General features: G+C 39.0%; 1 protein-coding gene across 5 annotated transcripts in view; it reads left to right on the top strand.

The window, feature by feature from the left end:
* The window catches only part of cpne4a (copine IVa), a 101,361-nt gene that overhangs the window by 22,703 nt on the left and 62,153 nt on the right, over positions 1-16,505 (top strand). The window lies entirely within an intron of this gene.

Genomic DNA, 16,505 nt, shown 5'->3' with positions numbered 1-16,505 from the left:
TAATGAACTGAGATCGTGTTGAATACTTGTCCATTGAAAAGAACATTTAAATGCCTTCTCCATTATATTGTTGTACAAGCAAAGGTTAAGCACGAGTCTCTCTGCAGCCTTGTGAAATGTTCATTAATGCATACTTAATGTAACTTTTAACTCTATACTAACATTCTATTAGTCTTTTTATTTATCCTCATATTGTCCAGAAAACACAAACAGCTATTTTATAGCTTCTTTAAGCTCAATGTCAGTTTTTCTACTACATGCATGTAACACATTGCCTTATTTACACAAAAAGTCATCTGTGAGGACTATACTGGAATCTAGATCAGTGATATAAGTTAAAAAGAGCAGCGGTCCTCATACAAGTCTCTGTGGTACTCCTGTAATTACAAGTTTAATATCATCATTCATCACATATCCAGACCAGTTGTCAGTCCAGAGACACATATTATCAATGATTGTCACCTGCAATGTGAGGATACATTTTGTGGGAATAGCTATCTTGGTTTTTGTTTACATTCATGTTTCATGCATTATAATAGTGACAGGTGGCTGAAATATATTTATCTCCTAGTGGGAAGGCTAAAGGAAAAGAAAAAAAGCACAGAATAAACTAACGTAGCCAACCTATTGTTTTGCATGGTACATAAATCACACTGAGTCCTTTTGTGCAAACATGTTCTATTTTAATAACAGCCTTTTGATCTTTAAAGCAGACCTCTATAGAGAGAGTAGAGATTAATACAAAAGGCACAGGAAAGTGTGAGGCAGATGTAGGGATTAAAAAGAAAAGCCAGGTTGTAATTATCTTTAGCACCTCTAAAAGTGCTGATTCGTTATCAGAAAAATTGGGTTATAAAGCATTACTACTACATTATTATTATCCATTATATATTATCATTATTATTATACAATTATAATTGTTAACGATCCATAGTTTACCAATAGTGATTGCAGAAAAAAAACGTAATATTATAATTTTGGTACTATTGATTATTGTTATTATCATAATAAAACAAATTAAAGAATATAATTCAAATCATTGTACTTCATTATTGAATTTGCTGTCACGGCCAGTATGTGCAACACAGACCTTCACTGTCATTATCTCCAAACTCTTTCATTTTGGGAAGCCAAGTTTCACTGCTTTCATGAATTCCATAAAATAATGTCCTTTTGTTACCTTTTTAAAACCCGTTATAATTCACATACTTTTATCTTCTACTTTCCTCTCCATTTGTGACTTCTTGATTTACATATTAAAGCATGTAATGAAGCAAAGCACAATTTGGTTGTGGTTTTATATGTTACAGTAAAAGAACAGAAAGCAGAAGGTTTTTTATGTAAAGGGTAATGGTAGTATGGAACCAGCTGCCTAGCGATGCTGGGAAAACTGGATGAGATCCTTGGATCAATGAGAAATAAACGGAGAAATAAATTGCCAAATTCTGACCGCATGCTCAGCAGTTTTCTCACATCTTCAAATCTTATTTGGTTATCCCCATTCTTTCATTTCTGATAAACTCACTTTTTGTTAGTTGTTTTGTAATTATGGTACCTCATTTGTTATGTTCGGTTTTAAAACTTTAATGCCAATTGGTTATACATATAAAATAAATAATTTCAAGAAAATCTAAGATATGAGATATGAGCATTAGAAAATTATACTTTTTATGCATTATAACTAGGCTTTGATTTTTTACATTTTGACTTAGGAAATGTACTGGTAATTATCTGCTGTAAGTGAAATATAACTTGGAAATGTGGCCCTCCCGATACCTTTCAAAATTATTCAGATGTCTTTGTGACAGGTATTTGACAAGTTCAATGCAGTAATATTTTGCTTAAGGCATGTGGTATAAGTCATTCAGTCTAGCACAGTTTTGTGAAGTGACAAGTAATGTCTGCAGTTAGTCACAGGTGTAGTTCTGTCATGATGAATTGCTTAATTAATGGTAATTGTATGTGTGCAACAGCTGTGCACTGCAGCAATGCAGAGCCGTGCTAGAGGATTCGATCAGATCGGATCATTCCTCGGTCTTCAATGAGGTATACCTCAATGTTTCTAAGTAAATAATTCTGTGGCCAGAGGAAAAGAAAACAGTCCCTGAAAATGTGCACATGAATACAGAAAAACATCTGCCTTAAACCCCGGAGATATTTGAAGAGTTTCCTGCTGGAGAGAAATGTAATTCCTTTGGGGTGAAAGGTGTAAAAGTGTGTTGTGCACGCATGCATTAATGTGCTGCTTCCAGCTTTGTTGAAAGTATGGTGCTGTACACCGTCTGCTGCTCTTTGGTGACAGACGGAAGTAGTTAAGTACTGTGGGATTTAGAATCTTCCTTCACAAGATAGATTTCAAAGGTTTTTCTTCTTTCATTCATGATTCATAGTTCAGAGGGTTTCAGGTGTCATTTGTGTCATTTACAGTACATCTGTCTGAAACTTGTATTAACAGTATTAAAAATAGTTTTTACACAAGACATTCAAGTTCAATGTTGCATGAATTTATACTAGAAAATGAAGACCACTGTATTTATTTTAGTCTCATCTAATTAAACATCCTAAACAAATAAATTAAAGGAAAAGGGATGCTTAGCCACATGACTTGGTTTATGTGAAAAAATCTTTTTCATTGGACCGTAAACTGTCGTGAAGAAGTTCTGCTTCACATAACTTGGAAAGGTTTTTTTTTCAAATGGTAATACATTCAGTGGAACCTTTGCTTCCAGAAGACAGATTTTTTCAAAAGCAAACTTCGGTGTGAAAAGACAGGCTTCACAGCACGTGTCTAACGAGCTGTCATTTTCATTTGAGAAGACCTGATGTACTGTGCCCTTAACTGTTTTTTTTCAGTGTAGACTCTAATAATGACCAGTTCCCATGAAAAAAACGATTGATTGTGCAATCCCAAAGTATTTTATTTTTAATTACATCAGTTAAGTTCTATGCTCTTGGGTCACTTAAAATTGATAATGTTGAATCTACAAAAGCATTAGGATAATTGGTTGAGAGGTATCTCTTGTTAGTTGTGTGTTTGTTATTGGGTAATTAGGCAAATAAATTAAAGACATGTAAACATTGTATCCACCTGTTCGGCTTTTACTTCAGTATTTGTGTATTTAAAACCAAATATCCTGCTAATGAAAAGCAGCCAATGTTGAAGCTTAAATAGAAAAAAAACTCAGAACCATAGTACAGAAATTGGGCTTATCAAATCAAAACATTTTTTGGTCGGTCAAGAAAACTGGTGAAGGAAAACCCTAAAACAACTCTCAGTGAAATAATGAACAACCCGCAGGAGGGAAAGTATCACAATCCACCTTTAATGGAAGACTGAGATGTTGGTATTCCAAAGTCTGCATGGCTAGACGAAAACCTCACCAGAAACAGAAAAGATTAGATTTTGCTTGGAAGTGCAAAGATGAGCAAAGGGAGTTTGGAGCACAGTTTTATGGACAGATTAGAGCATTTCTGCTTGTTGATCTTTATTGATGTAACTAATGATAGCAGCAGAATAAATTTTGAAATCTTCAGAAGTATTTTTTGGATTGTATAGGTGCTCTGTACTTACTGGTCAGTCCTTCACCATGCAGTAAGACAACGACTGTGAATATATGGTCTGTGCCAAAGCATTCTTCAGGAGAAAGAAATGTAACAAAATTTTAGACTGGCCAAGTCACTCTGCAAATGTAAATTCAAATAAACATGCATTTTACATGGTGAAATCAAGATGAAAATGGGACAGGCCACGAATTAGCATTAACATCAAAGTGTCCTGGATAGTAACAGAAAAAGAGTTTAGTGAGATCAATGGGTTGCAGATTCCACATAAAGTTTATACTCTAAACCTGAATGTGTTCCAGTACTTACGATCCATTAACGTTACTGTGTTCAGGTGGGTAGCTGCGTCAGCATGCGTAGGCTACAAAGGAACAAGTAATAGGTTTATTCCATGCTGAAAAGAGTAGAAAGAAAACACAATATTTTGGCTGTGGAGCCTTCTTCAGGTGTGAGCCTACTAGTTTTCACTAGGGCAATACCAAAATAATACCAGCAAGTAGCTCACACCTGAAGAAGGCTCCACAGCTGAAACGTTGTGTTGTCTTTCTTCTCTTTTCATTACTGTGTTTATATAAAGAATGCACAGAATATGATATAAAGACAGAATGGATGACAGAATGCATATAAAGAATGCACAGAGTGAAGAAGGCTCCACAGTTGAAATGTTGAGTTTCTTTTCCTCTCTTTTCAGCATGGAATAAACCTTTACTTGTTCTTATATAAAAATGTATGCACATATATTTATTGTTTTCCTGTTTTATGTAAGGCAATTTATTTTTTATTAGCAGAGGAGGGGTTTGAAAGCATTTAAAACACTCATTCATCTCAAATTCACTTTTGCAGCACGGTTCGGTGTGTTTAGTTCCAGTGAATCTAAATGTGCCTTTGATTTGTCTGGAAATTCAATACGTAGACTTGGCTCAGGAGAGAGGTTCTGCTCCTGCATTTGTGTTTCTTCATATCACACATATTGAAGTTATTGAAGTCATATTTGGGGTATTTAAACCCAAAGCATAAGGTTCTTTGTGTTGATTTTGTCACTAAAGTGCCTCCATGTCATTCTGTTGGTTCATTTGAAATTCTCAGCAAAATGTCAAAACAGAAAAATGGTTTTCCCTGTTAGGAGAAATGGTGCTCTCTGGGATTATGACTGAACGCGTCTTAGTCTGAACCCCCCTTAAAGGATGAAGAATCTCATTCTCATTCCTGCTCCATGGGGACGATAGCTGTGTCCCGATGTGTGACCTGCATGCTCTCTAACAGACTGGAAAGTAAGAAGTTAGAGCATTGTTATGTGAAGAAGATGGAAGTGATGTTTGCTGTCATGCCCAGCACCTGAAGAAATTAGTTGGAATAGAAAGAACTATTATAACATTTAACTTATCTGTTTTAGGCATAAACAAGAGGGAGGTAAACATCTGGAGACACGCGGTCCCCATCAAATGTGCTCTTGAATGACTCGCTCTCTGTTGTCTGCAGTGTGAGAACAATCCTTCATTCCGTATTGAAACAGGAAAACATGCTGCTTTCTGGAGTGAAGTAACATAAAACTGTAGGACATTATTTCTTTAAAAAAATGAACAGATTCTTTGAGTTTTTCCCAAGATTCAATGTACCGTAATTCCATTTTCACCACATACTGGCTATTGTCGTTTGAAGAAATTTCTATTTTGATCTCCAGCAGAGTGAAGGGAACTCGTGGCAGGTGTTGCTCGTAACTCGTCTCCATCAGAAACTGTGCATAAATTCTTGTAATGAAAAGTAAATCCTGGACTTTTTTTTTACATTGACACATTATTGCGATTTCAAAGCACCATTTCTGCCTTGGACAATTTACTTGATTAGAACACTACTTCACTACACAGTAATATCTTTTGAAAAGTCTTAATTGAAGCCGTACAGCAAAATTATGTTATTCAATCGAAGTTACAGTTTCTGCTATTGTAATTTATAAGTTGCATTTTTGCAAGTGTAGGCTGTGCGAAGTTGGTCAAGACTCTTTAAACGAGCCTCATGCAGGTGTTTTTAAGCATTTATTGCAGTAACCACTTCCTGTGTGTCTGACGGTCTAGCACGGCTCACGAGCTCACGAACATTACCAGAGGAGTCTGCTAGAGATAAAGTGTTGTGCTCCTGGGTACAGCAGCTATTCCCTTTCCTAGGATTTGAACCCGTGACACTCCAGTCAGGAGGCCTGAACACTGTTGCCCCATACCTTCTCACACTTTATGGTGTTCAGTCAGAAATGAAAGTTTGCTGTGAGTTTGCTTTGCGGATGTTTAGAGAAAAAAAAACAGCACTGTGACTTATATTAAACTCTGCTGTTGAGGCTCACCAGTCTCTAATCCTGCTTTATTGCTTTAACGCTCAGCAGCCCAGTTCCTGGCACAAACCGAGAACCATTTTACAAGAAGTAGATCCTCTTTAAATCCATAAAGCTGAACTAAGTTTCTAAACAGAGGTATTTCGCCCATATTGGTTTCCAGTTCCCTTACCACGAATTCAGGATTAGAAGGGTCAGTCAGTAAAGAAAATTATATTTTGGAGGGGGGGGAGAGGAGATGGTATTTAAATATTTCAAATTCTTTAAATTGGAATGATGGCAGAGTATACATTCACAGTTAAGGAAGTCTGTGTTTTTTCTTATTTTCCTGTGAATTGAATTTTTAGCATTTTTAGCAATGCTCTTATACAGTATTTGATCTTGGTGTAAACAAACAAACAGTATGTGTCTCGTGTAATTCGTTAGAACAAAATGTCTGATGGATCAAGACATTCCTTTCTTCTCAGAGACTGGCTTAAAATTTTCTGAATGTTTTAATAATCAAAACTAAAATAATGTAGAGATTCTCCAGTAAAAACTTTTATACATTTCCGCAATGAAACCTATTGAACTGCTTTTTACCATAATCTTTAAGACCTACAAACCTTTCAAGGATTTGACATACTGCAACTTAACATAAGCCAATACTTCAATATGACAATAGATGTGGATACAAAGGGGATTTTGTTACTTGTTCATTGTTGTTATAACAACAAAATACCAGTGAATTTGTCTGCACATTCTCTCCAGCAAAGGGAGCTCTGCAGGTTGACATCGGCCTTTAAAAATGCTTTAACAATTATTAAATGTATTCCCTGGAAGCTCCGTGTCTTTGTTCCATCTGAGTTCTTGATTTATTTAATTGAACCCCAAATTAAACTAACGATTTACTGATTAGACCTCTTGTACTGCTTTCAGTTCTGAGACTGACGCAACTCGAGAACCTCGTCTTTCGAAAGGTGAAAACAAGTACAAAGGTCTAATTAATCCGATTAGCTCAATTAAGGATTCAATCAAATCCAGCTGGATTGAAAACATGATAAAACATAATGAACAGCATGTGCTCTAATGTAGTCATCATCCTGTGGATTTTGCTTTACAACTCTGAGGTCAACTTGAACTCTCCAATCACAGATCTACAATAGAACTGTAGGAGGGTGACAGAAAGACAACAGACTGGTGCTTGGGTTGTATCATTGGGACACCACTGGCGCTGGAAGTCGAGAGGAATCAAATCTAAGGGCGTACAGTCGTTGACAGTTTAATTTTAGTTTAATTGAAGTAATTCTTTAATTAACATTATTTTTTTATAATATCGAAAGATGCTGGTAACCATGCATGACTTGCACACGAGATAGAGCACTTTGGCTGGGCTTTCATTTTCATTGGGCTGACATGTCTTCACATTCACCACCAAAGGGCTCAGTGAACCACAGGGGCACTCCCAGACATGAAAGTGCCAGTGCCGCTCAATGTGTTTTAATTAAAGAGGAATTGTTCAGCCGCCATGCCTAACTTGCGGTCATGTCTGAGCTCAACTTCAATGCGCCACCCATCACATCTGCCGAAATCAGATTCAGTGTGGTGAAGTGGTTTTCTTTGATGTTCCAATATTTAAATCACATTGGACGTCTCTGGGACACCATTGATCTCCAGGTTTGTTTTATCTGATGGCAGCCCAAATCACAGGAGAATACGATCGGGTATGAGAATATGAACTTATCACTGCTTGGGGTTGTCATTCCCCAAGGTCAAACTCTGATTAGGTCAGTGAGATGTCAAAGCAGTACTGGTTCAGCTGCAAGAGATGGCACTTCCCAGTGACTTCTTCTATTGACCTAACTGGGAAGTGATCAAATGTGAAGATGGCATTTAATTTGAAATGAAATGTGATTGACATTTGGGTTACTGGTATTGACATCTGAGTCTGAGTCGGCAGAAGCAGGTGGCCTCATGGACATCTCCAAAGATGCTGATAAGTTTAAGAAGCAGTGACTACTATGGAAAATGTTGTGATTCCTTATTTAAAGTAGATCTTTGACTGTAGCTGCTTGAGTTTCTTCTTACTTTCCAAACACAGGGCGACCACATGGGTCGCTCTACATTGTGTCCCTGTGTCCTTGTGTCCCTGTGTCCTATGATGGACTGGCTGACTTCCCATCCAGAGTGCAGTCCTGCTGTGTACTCTGCTTCCAGAGTGTGCTCTGGGTTCCTGGCAGGAATAAGAAGCCTTCTGATAAAAGGTGGGTGTGTGGATGCTATATTCCTGACATCTTTAGCAATTTCATCCTTGGCGAATCATATATGTTTTTTTTCCTTGAAGAGTAGATTGACATAGATGGATTAGCATCTAATCTGCGGTGGCACATTTAAACGTGCTATAGGATCTTATCTCTGTTCCACAGGGACTTGTTGAATTCCAGCACAGAGAAGTGAACGTAAAGCCTTCAAGGCAAGAAGAAGCCGATTTATTGGAGCTGCTGGTGCGTAAGAGCTGCTCTGCACCTCCCTGAAAACTGCGGCACTTCTGTGGAGGATGAAGTGGGTCCCCTCTTATATGTAAAGCACCTCTGTGTGGGAAGTTCTGTATAAATTAAAAGAATTCTTATTTCAATTAGGATTACTTGTCTCTCTGGAATAAAGAACATCTTATTATTAATGATTCTAACTTTGCTTAATTGCAGAAAGGAATTGAGTCATGAATCTAGAATCTTAAACAGGGCAGAATCCTCAAAAGCAGATGGCTCTCAGGCAGGGGCTCATCTTTAAAGCTTCTTTGAAAAGTGGTCATTTGCCATCTAATGGAACTAAGTGGAACACTGAGAAGAAACTGCTTGTGTCAGCATTTACATTTTTGGGTGTAAAGAACTAGAAACTGATGGAAGCTGTATAATATTTCGACTTGGGTTTCTGAAGTAGACAAATTGCACCTTTCTCTTTGTGTTGCACAATACATACTGAAAAAAACACGTTCTGAAAACATGCTGAGCTCAAAAATAAAATTCTTGGTATACATATTGTTGAGGAATTGTGGGCGTTACTTGTTTAAATGGCTTTATACTGTAGTAGATGTTTGTTCGTGATCTCTTGTTAAACTTAATTACTGCCTTTATGACAAGCATCTGTGCTCTCAGCTTCACCTTTAGACAGGCAGAGATCATGAGACTGCCCTAATTTTAGCACCAAGTACAATGTTTTGGGAGTGTTGAAAGAAAACATACATTTAAATATTAAGGATAAAGCTTTAGGCTTTGAAGTATATACATTTCCAAGCATGTGATGGTTAATCGACCAGGATGACATGGTGAGGGATCATCCTAAGTATTCTTCATGAGCTACAAAAGCCAACATGATGCAGACACGTAAATCTGTTTATAGCAACTGTTGTGGAGTTGTACAAATGTAATAGGCTAATGTTCTGCTAGAAAAGTCAAACTGAGGTACCCTGCCCTCACGTTAACTGTACCACTGTAAGGTTTGATCTTTTATTTAATATCTTTCAGTATGAACGTGTGAAAAATATAGGTGAATGTCCAGAAATATGTCTTATTTTACTAGGTGGCTTGTAACTTTGGGTAATATAATGGCATGGGCAATAGCTGTTTATTCATGACATGAAAATGAAGCAAAAGAAACAAAGAGGATTTCAGATAAAGCAAGTACAGAGATAACCAGCATACTGCAGAGAAAGGTTCACAGGGCAGGATATCTTTAAAAAGTCTTTCAGTGAGCAAAGTTATTTTTTCTCATCTTTCATCAGTGTCAGTCTGTCTCAGCGCAGTCTTCTGCTTCGCTCAGTCTATGTGTAGGAGTACGAAGACGGTGGAAGCTATGTCTATCTGTTACATAATTCTGGTTGAAGATGCGATGGCAATATTGCTTTTAAAGGCAATAAAATTATTTACATGAAATAAATAGAAGTAAAGGGCAGAAAAAGATGCACTCAGCTTAATATCATGATTATACAGTATCATGCACACCACGTTTCGTTTCACATTAGTCTCTATCCATCAAAAACCTGACAATTCATTACTGTTGCATTATTTGCACTGAACCTCAAAGAAACGTAATACAACACATTCACAAACTGGATCCCAGGACAATTACAAAAGAAATGTTGGTCCAGGAGCACAGACATGCATGCTGTACATCAGGGGTAACTGGCCCTGGTCCTGGTGCTCCAGCCCAGTCCTCAGTTACACAATCAAACCCTTCATTGACTTCATAATAAGATTAGTCTGAACTGTTTGTTCTCAGCTCCTAAATATGCTGGAGCTTTAACTGTTGTATTTTGTAAGTGAAATAAAATCCCAAACTTGTGCTTAGAAAGAAAGTGCACATATCAAACTGAAGCGACTTCTTGGGTCAAGTTCTCTACTGAGGGTGGGCTGGAATGAAAACCAGCAGGAGTGGGGGTCACCAGCACCAGGACTGGGAACCACTGCCAGAGATAAACAGAATCACATTTCCCATCAGCTGGCTGGATCACCAGGGGCCCTGTCTTGGGCCGATAGCCTGTTTGTGAGCTGTCCTGAGAGCCATGCGAGCTGTCCGTTGTGAGGAGCTCTTCCTGGGGGCTGAGGGCTGCAGCTTCTGGTCTCTGAGCCCCAGACACAGATCCCTGCTCACGCACCTTCATCTTACTCTGCTGGTGACCACGGCTGACCACTGGGCCCTTGTGTGCTTCTCTGACTTCCTAAAGATGAGTGTCCAGGAGCCTCCTCACCTTGCGTGTGTGTCCTGAACTGCAGTTTTCATCTGGCGAGCCACAGGTCAATCACCTCGTTGCCTGTGTCCCCCCCAGCATCCTGGATAATGAGGCGATGTAGAGGTTCACTGTGCCAGGCTGGCTGTTGACAGGGTTGTAATTACTCAAGTCCCGCCACTAGAGGGCGCTCTGTGGCTTCTGAATTGTAAATAATCACGCTAGAGGGGCGGAGCGGTGGCTCTGTGGCTCAGGATCTGCCCCTGTGGCTGGAAGGCTGCTGATTCAAATCCCGCAGCCGGCAGAGGAATCCTACTCCGTTGGGCCCCTGAGCAAGGCCCTTCACCCCAACTGCTCCAGGGGCGCTGTACACTGGCAGACCCTGCGCTCTGACCCCCAGCTTCTCTCCCTGTCTGTGTGTCTCATGGAGAGCAAGCTGGGGTATGCAAAAAGCCGAATTCCTAATGCAAGAAATTGTATATGATTAATAAAGTGATCTTATCTTAGAGTGAAATTTTTAACCTACATGCCTTTTGCCCTTTTTACTATCTGGCAATTACAACATTTAACTCAAATCACACAGGGGGCTGTGACTCACAGGACAGGTGTAGCTTCACATTGGCTTTCTTCACCTATGCACCGACCAAACCTTAGTGAAAGAAGTCACCAATTCTGGGTTTAAAAGTACTTTTTATATAAATATTTTAATGAGGCTAAGTTCTATATGGTATCTGTGTTCATATAAGGGATCATAACTTGATCGAATGTGATTTCATATTGGAAACCTGTCAGAGCTAAGACATCTTAGTTAGCCTTTTATAGCTAGAACAATCTCAGAACAATATTGTCAGGCCCTGTCATGAATAACACCATTGATTTTAATGTCATGATTGGCCCCAGGTCTTTTTAATGTGTCAGACGCAGTTCGTATGGTGTGAGCCTGGGTGACTAAAGATATTAGTACATTGATCAAGCCAGAAAACAGTGCTGGCTTTAAATCTGAGCAGTTTTCAGTTTGAATGCCTTTTAGAGTTGTATTCCCATATTGTGTAGTAGGGAGAACCACACAGAGGAGACTCACACTGAGGGTGTTACTGGGTGGTACTGTATTTTCCACCTGAAATGTTTCCAGGGTCTTTCATGTCTGGTGGCTTGCATCCTGCTGGTGTAACAATGTTTGAGAACTTTGGTCAATGTGAAAGAGAAACACCAGAACATCAGAACAGACATGCGTGGTATATAGAAATGGCCTTCCTGATCTGTACACAGAATGTTTTGGATGTTTTCTCAGCTACCTATTTATCAAACTATAGACCTTTGCCGTGAATGCTGCAAAACCCAAACTTGTGTATTTAAAAAAAAAAATCTGTCACTTTTTGGCCCTGAACCAAAAGAGTTATTAATGACTTCCAATGACATAAAACTCACGTTTAAAATATGTGTAGATAATGTGAAATACTATAGTGCACTGTATAGGTACTGTTCAATACTGAAGAAGAAGGGTGTTGTGGGAGAATCAGTATTTATGACACTTATTTGAACACTTTTGCTCTGTAGATGCTCTGTAACCCAACCCAATGTTTTGCATGCTTTGTGCTGAAGAGCTTTGCACTTTCAAGCATTGCCTTCATTGTTTATCAAGGGATTCCCATTCCAGTTCTTCAAAAGTACAGCTCTTAGAAATTAGCAGCATTTGCATAATTACATTTCAGTTAGCTTTAATGCCTGAGATGCCTTAAAGACATTTAATGAAATGAAGAAAAAAATCATCTGAATGGAAAAAAAGTCCTTCTGAATGTTAATAAAATCCCATGGGCTGTCTTTTTATCAAATATTATTTCAGTAAAAACTCAAGAACTCAACAACATATAAGTTATAGAAGCCATAAAAAGGCATTTCTACATGCTATGAATGAGACTGATTCTGGGAATCTTACCCCTCATGATTTCCCACTCATGCATAGCCACTAAGTTTAAGTTTAGATTTAATTTAAATCTAATTTATTTTCTACAGTGCTTAATGCTGTTTAGGAAGAATTAATGTAACACAAAGGACTGTTGAGTCCTTGGTTGAGTAACTTCTTTACAGGGGCGATAATTCACATTGTTCATTATAATTTACTTGACAATTCTTCTGTCTATTACCTGTGATTTTCTTTTTTTTGTCACAATGTAACTTCCTGGAACGGGGAAATGTTCATTTTTATCACACTGGCAAATGTTGTTCGTATGTTCTGCTCAATTGAGGAGGACCGGTGGAGTGGCAGATCTGTAGCTGTTTGTTATTTACAGTGATGACCTTGTTAGAGCTCTGCAGTGGCTATTTCAAGAAACAATTGCTGTGAGTTGAGAACTATGCTTTTTTATCATTTCCAATCTAATGTTACGCATTTGTAATTTAATGCCAAAGGGGTTTTACAATTAACTTCACTTTTTTCCCTCTGTTTTGCTTTGCATGCCTGTATTTTCAGATATTACTAAATGTGGATTGATGCGTACAGTGCATTAAAAAAATGTATAGGAATTTTGGATACTAATTACTTTTTTAGCATGCATTTGATTATTTGATCATTCATACCATGAGCTGGAAAGATTTTTAAGTGTTACATGTTAAAGTCACCTTATTTGTGAGAGAGTTGATCAGGCTACAGGTGATGAGGTTATTAAATGCTTTGAATTTCCAGCCTGGTCAAACTCAACTCACTGCCAGAAGCACACTGAAGCTCTGCAGGTGTGAGCCTGGTCAGTACCTGGATGGGAGACCTCCTGGGAAAAAGTAAGGTGGCTGCTGGAACAGGTGTTAGTGGACCCAGCAGGGGGCGCTCACCCTGCAGCCTGTGTGGGTATTAGTATAGTGACGGGGACACTTTACTGTAAACAGGTGCTGTCCTTCGGATGAGATGTAAAACAGGTCCAGACTCTCTGTGGTCATTAAAAATCCCAGGGCATTTCTCGAAAAGAGTAGGGGTGTAACCCCGGCGTCCTGGCCAAATTTCCCCCTGGCCCTTACCCATCATGGCCTCCTAATAATCCCCATCTCTGAACTGGCTTCATGACTCTGCTCTCCTCCCCACTGAGAGCTGGTGTGTGGGGAGTGGACTGGTGCACTCTGGCTGCCGTCGCATCGCCCAGGTGGGGCTGCACACTGGCGGTGGTGGAGGGGATCCCCATTACCTGTAAAGCTCTTTGAGTGGAGTGTCCAGAATAGCGCTGTATAAGTGTAAGGAATGACTGTTATTAGTCTGTACAGAAGAACACTTGTAGTGATTGGTGTCAATCTGGTGCACAGCACTTCATGGAGAAAGGTCTGGGACCTTTTGTTGCCCTCCCTTCAGACTTATCCTGATTTGACAACCTTTAAGCACGACTGGTCCGCACAGCCACGCTTTCCTGTGATATGAGAACGTAATGTTTGAACTGTAGATGCTCCACTCGTCAGAGTGGAGCTCTGTGGATCGTCTGTGGGCTGACGTGAGATGCTTTTTTGATTCTCATTTTGTATACAGTACACATACACGCCAGACTTATTAATTGACAGTATATCAGCGAAATACACTAAACATTATAATATAACCGTTGGTTTAGCATCGTTTCATTAATGTTTTTTTTTTATAAAACTCATTTGGTGCTGGAAGGAAAGCGGGGATTGTCCATTGCTTAAATTCAATTGAGAATTTTGCAGGGCTGTACAAGTGGGAAGCCATTTTTTTTATCTTTGCCTCAGACAATTTATTGTACCTTTTGTACTTACATGAGGGGTGGAAAATTGTGTGGAAAAATTCAGCATTGCAAGTGCGAAAGGAAAATAATGTGATCTTACAGGACTCGTTTGCTCTAATAAATTGATTAAACAGAACAAAGGATCTGCTGGAGGGACGAAGGCACTTGGTTTTTCTGATGATTACATTCTCTGAACCAGCAGCTATCACTAAGCCTGTATTTTGTATCTAGAACTTCGAGTGCGCTCTGTAGCTCATTAGAGCGAAGACTGTCTCCTGGAAATCCACCCCAGTGCAGTTTCAGCTTCTGCTCATTATCTCATCAAATTTTAGAATTCCAGGCTTCCACCCAGTCAAACTCCTATTACATTTACTAATAACCGCGAAAATGTGCCTGAAAATCCACTTGAGTCTTTAATTGCGAACACGGTCGTATTCCAGGAAAGATATTCCATAGATATAACAATACAGAAATACTGCTATGGATGTAAAATAGAAAAATTGAACTGGACTCTTTGATCAGCAGATGGTTTTCTTGTGTGTGTGTGTGAAAAAGTTAAAATGCCCATTGAGCTCTTATTCTTGGTTAAGAACACAAGAATATTATCTGGTTGTTTGGCTTATCGATGTAACGATTGCTGTGTCCACGAGGTAGAGGAAGGACCCTGTGCGTTCTTCTGAGAGTTTCAGGAGATCGGAAAAAAGGGGGAAAGGGAGAGGAGATTGATGGCTACTTATCCAAATCGCTGGGCTGAAGTCGGAGTCGATTGACAAAGGTAGAATATTCTAAGACTAGAGTTTCAATCCGAAAGAGCATGTCTCAACAGAAAACAGCGAGGCAGGAGTTCCAAGGATAGAGGCCAATACTGAGTGAAGACCTGAGGGTAATGAGGGCTTAAATATCCTGAGAAGTGGAGGGTTTGGTTATCAGTACGGTGTTGTGATTGGATAATTGATCAGTGCGCTGGCGCTTGCTGGAATTACCCATAGCTGTCGTCAGTTTAGCGAGAGGTCGTTTATGGGATGGATGGAGTTATGTGCTGAGTAAGAGTACTTTTTGTGGTTAGCACATGAGGAACAATACTTGTGGACATACTGGAGGCTCTTTGGTACCTTAGAATATACCCCAGCAAGTAAGTCTTTTCAGCAGTTTAATCTTGACTAAATAAGGATGTGTATCAATATTTCATCATCAGATGGGCAGAGATAAGGTCTTTACCAAGTAGTGTTACACAGATAATAGAAGATATCCTTGTTGTTTCTAACGTGCATTAAAAATCTGACACAAGGATCATGCATTGCATTGAATTTGTTCTGTGCTCTACGAGTTAAAATGTATAAAAATGTATTCGCAGAACACTAGTGTGATTGCATCATGGTCAACCACAACACACTGACTTTGCAAGCAGAAGCAGAACCACCGGCTGGTCAGAGTTTCAGTTTAGAAGGTTCTGGAAGATCCCAGAGGTGCAGATTCCAGATTCAGCTGTCTGGTGTGTGTCACAGGCTAATAGCTGTTTGTATGAAGATGTGTCCACTGTTGAATTTGTCTTGGTGCCTGTGATGAGGTGTGAGGCAAAGCATCAGAGTTAAGTGCAGTATCAGGATACTGGCAGATCAAAGGAGTTTCAGTGTGGTTGGGTTTGTGGTGTGGATTTTGAACCATTGTGAAGGGAGGCTGATGCATTAAGGGCCCTAGTTTGCATAGCTGTTGAAGGAGTACAGTATGTTGTGAATTGATATTTAAGAGTTTTCCTTTTTAGAAAATGATTGATTATTTAGCTTTGCTTTGGTAAGCAGGCTGAAGCACTTACAAAGTACAGTACATACAACTATTAAAAGGATCTAATGGCTGTACCTAATTCTTGGCCTCCCTATCTGTATTGTAATTTTTTTATCATTAAAGTGCTTGCTTGCAGAAGAGACATCAATTATATATATTTTTTTAAAAGTGTAAGGATCAGCAAAATATCAGGAAAGCAAACTAAACAAACTGTAAACCACTAGAGGGAACAGCCATGGACAGTAAATAACGAGTTTAAAAATCGGGTGACGTCAGATTTGAACTTTTGACTGATCCAGCTATGTCTTTAGGACTATTTCCATGTTAGCATTTGCACTGTTCGTTTAGAAAACCATTAGCAAATGCAATAGAATATAAGACCATCAGAACATTTGCAAATGAGAGGAGGCCTTGT

The sequence above is a fragment of the Lepisosteus oculatus genome, chromosome 10 (assembly GCF_040954835.1).
Source record: "Lepisosteus oculatus isolate fLepOcu1 chromosome 10, fLepOcu1.hap2, whole genome shotgun sequence".
Taxonomy (NCBI): Eukaryota; Metazoa; Chordata; class Actinopteri; order Semionotiformes; family Lepisosteidae; genus Lepisosteus; species Lepisosteus oculatus.
This window is presented reverse-complemented; position numbering and strand designations above follow the sequence as displayed.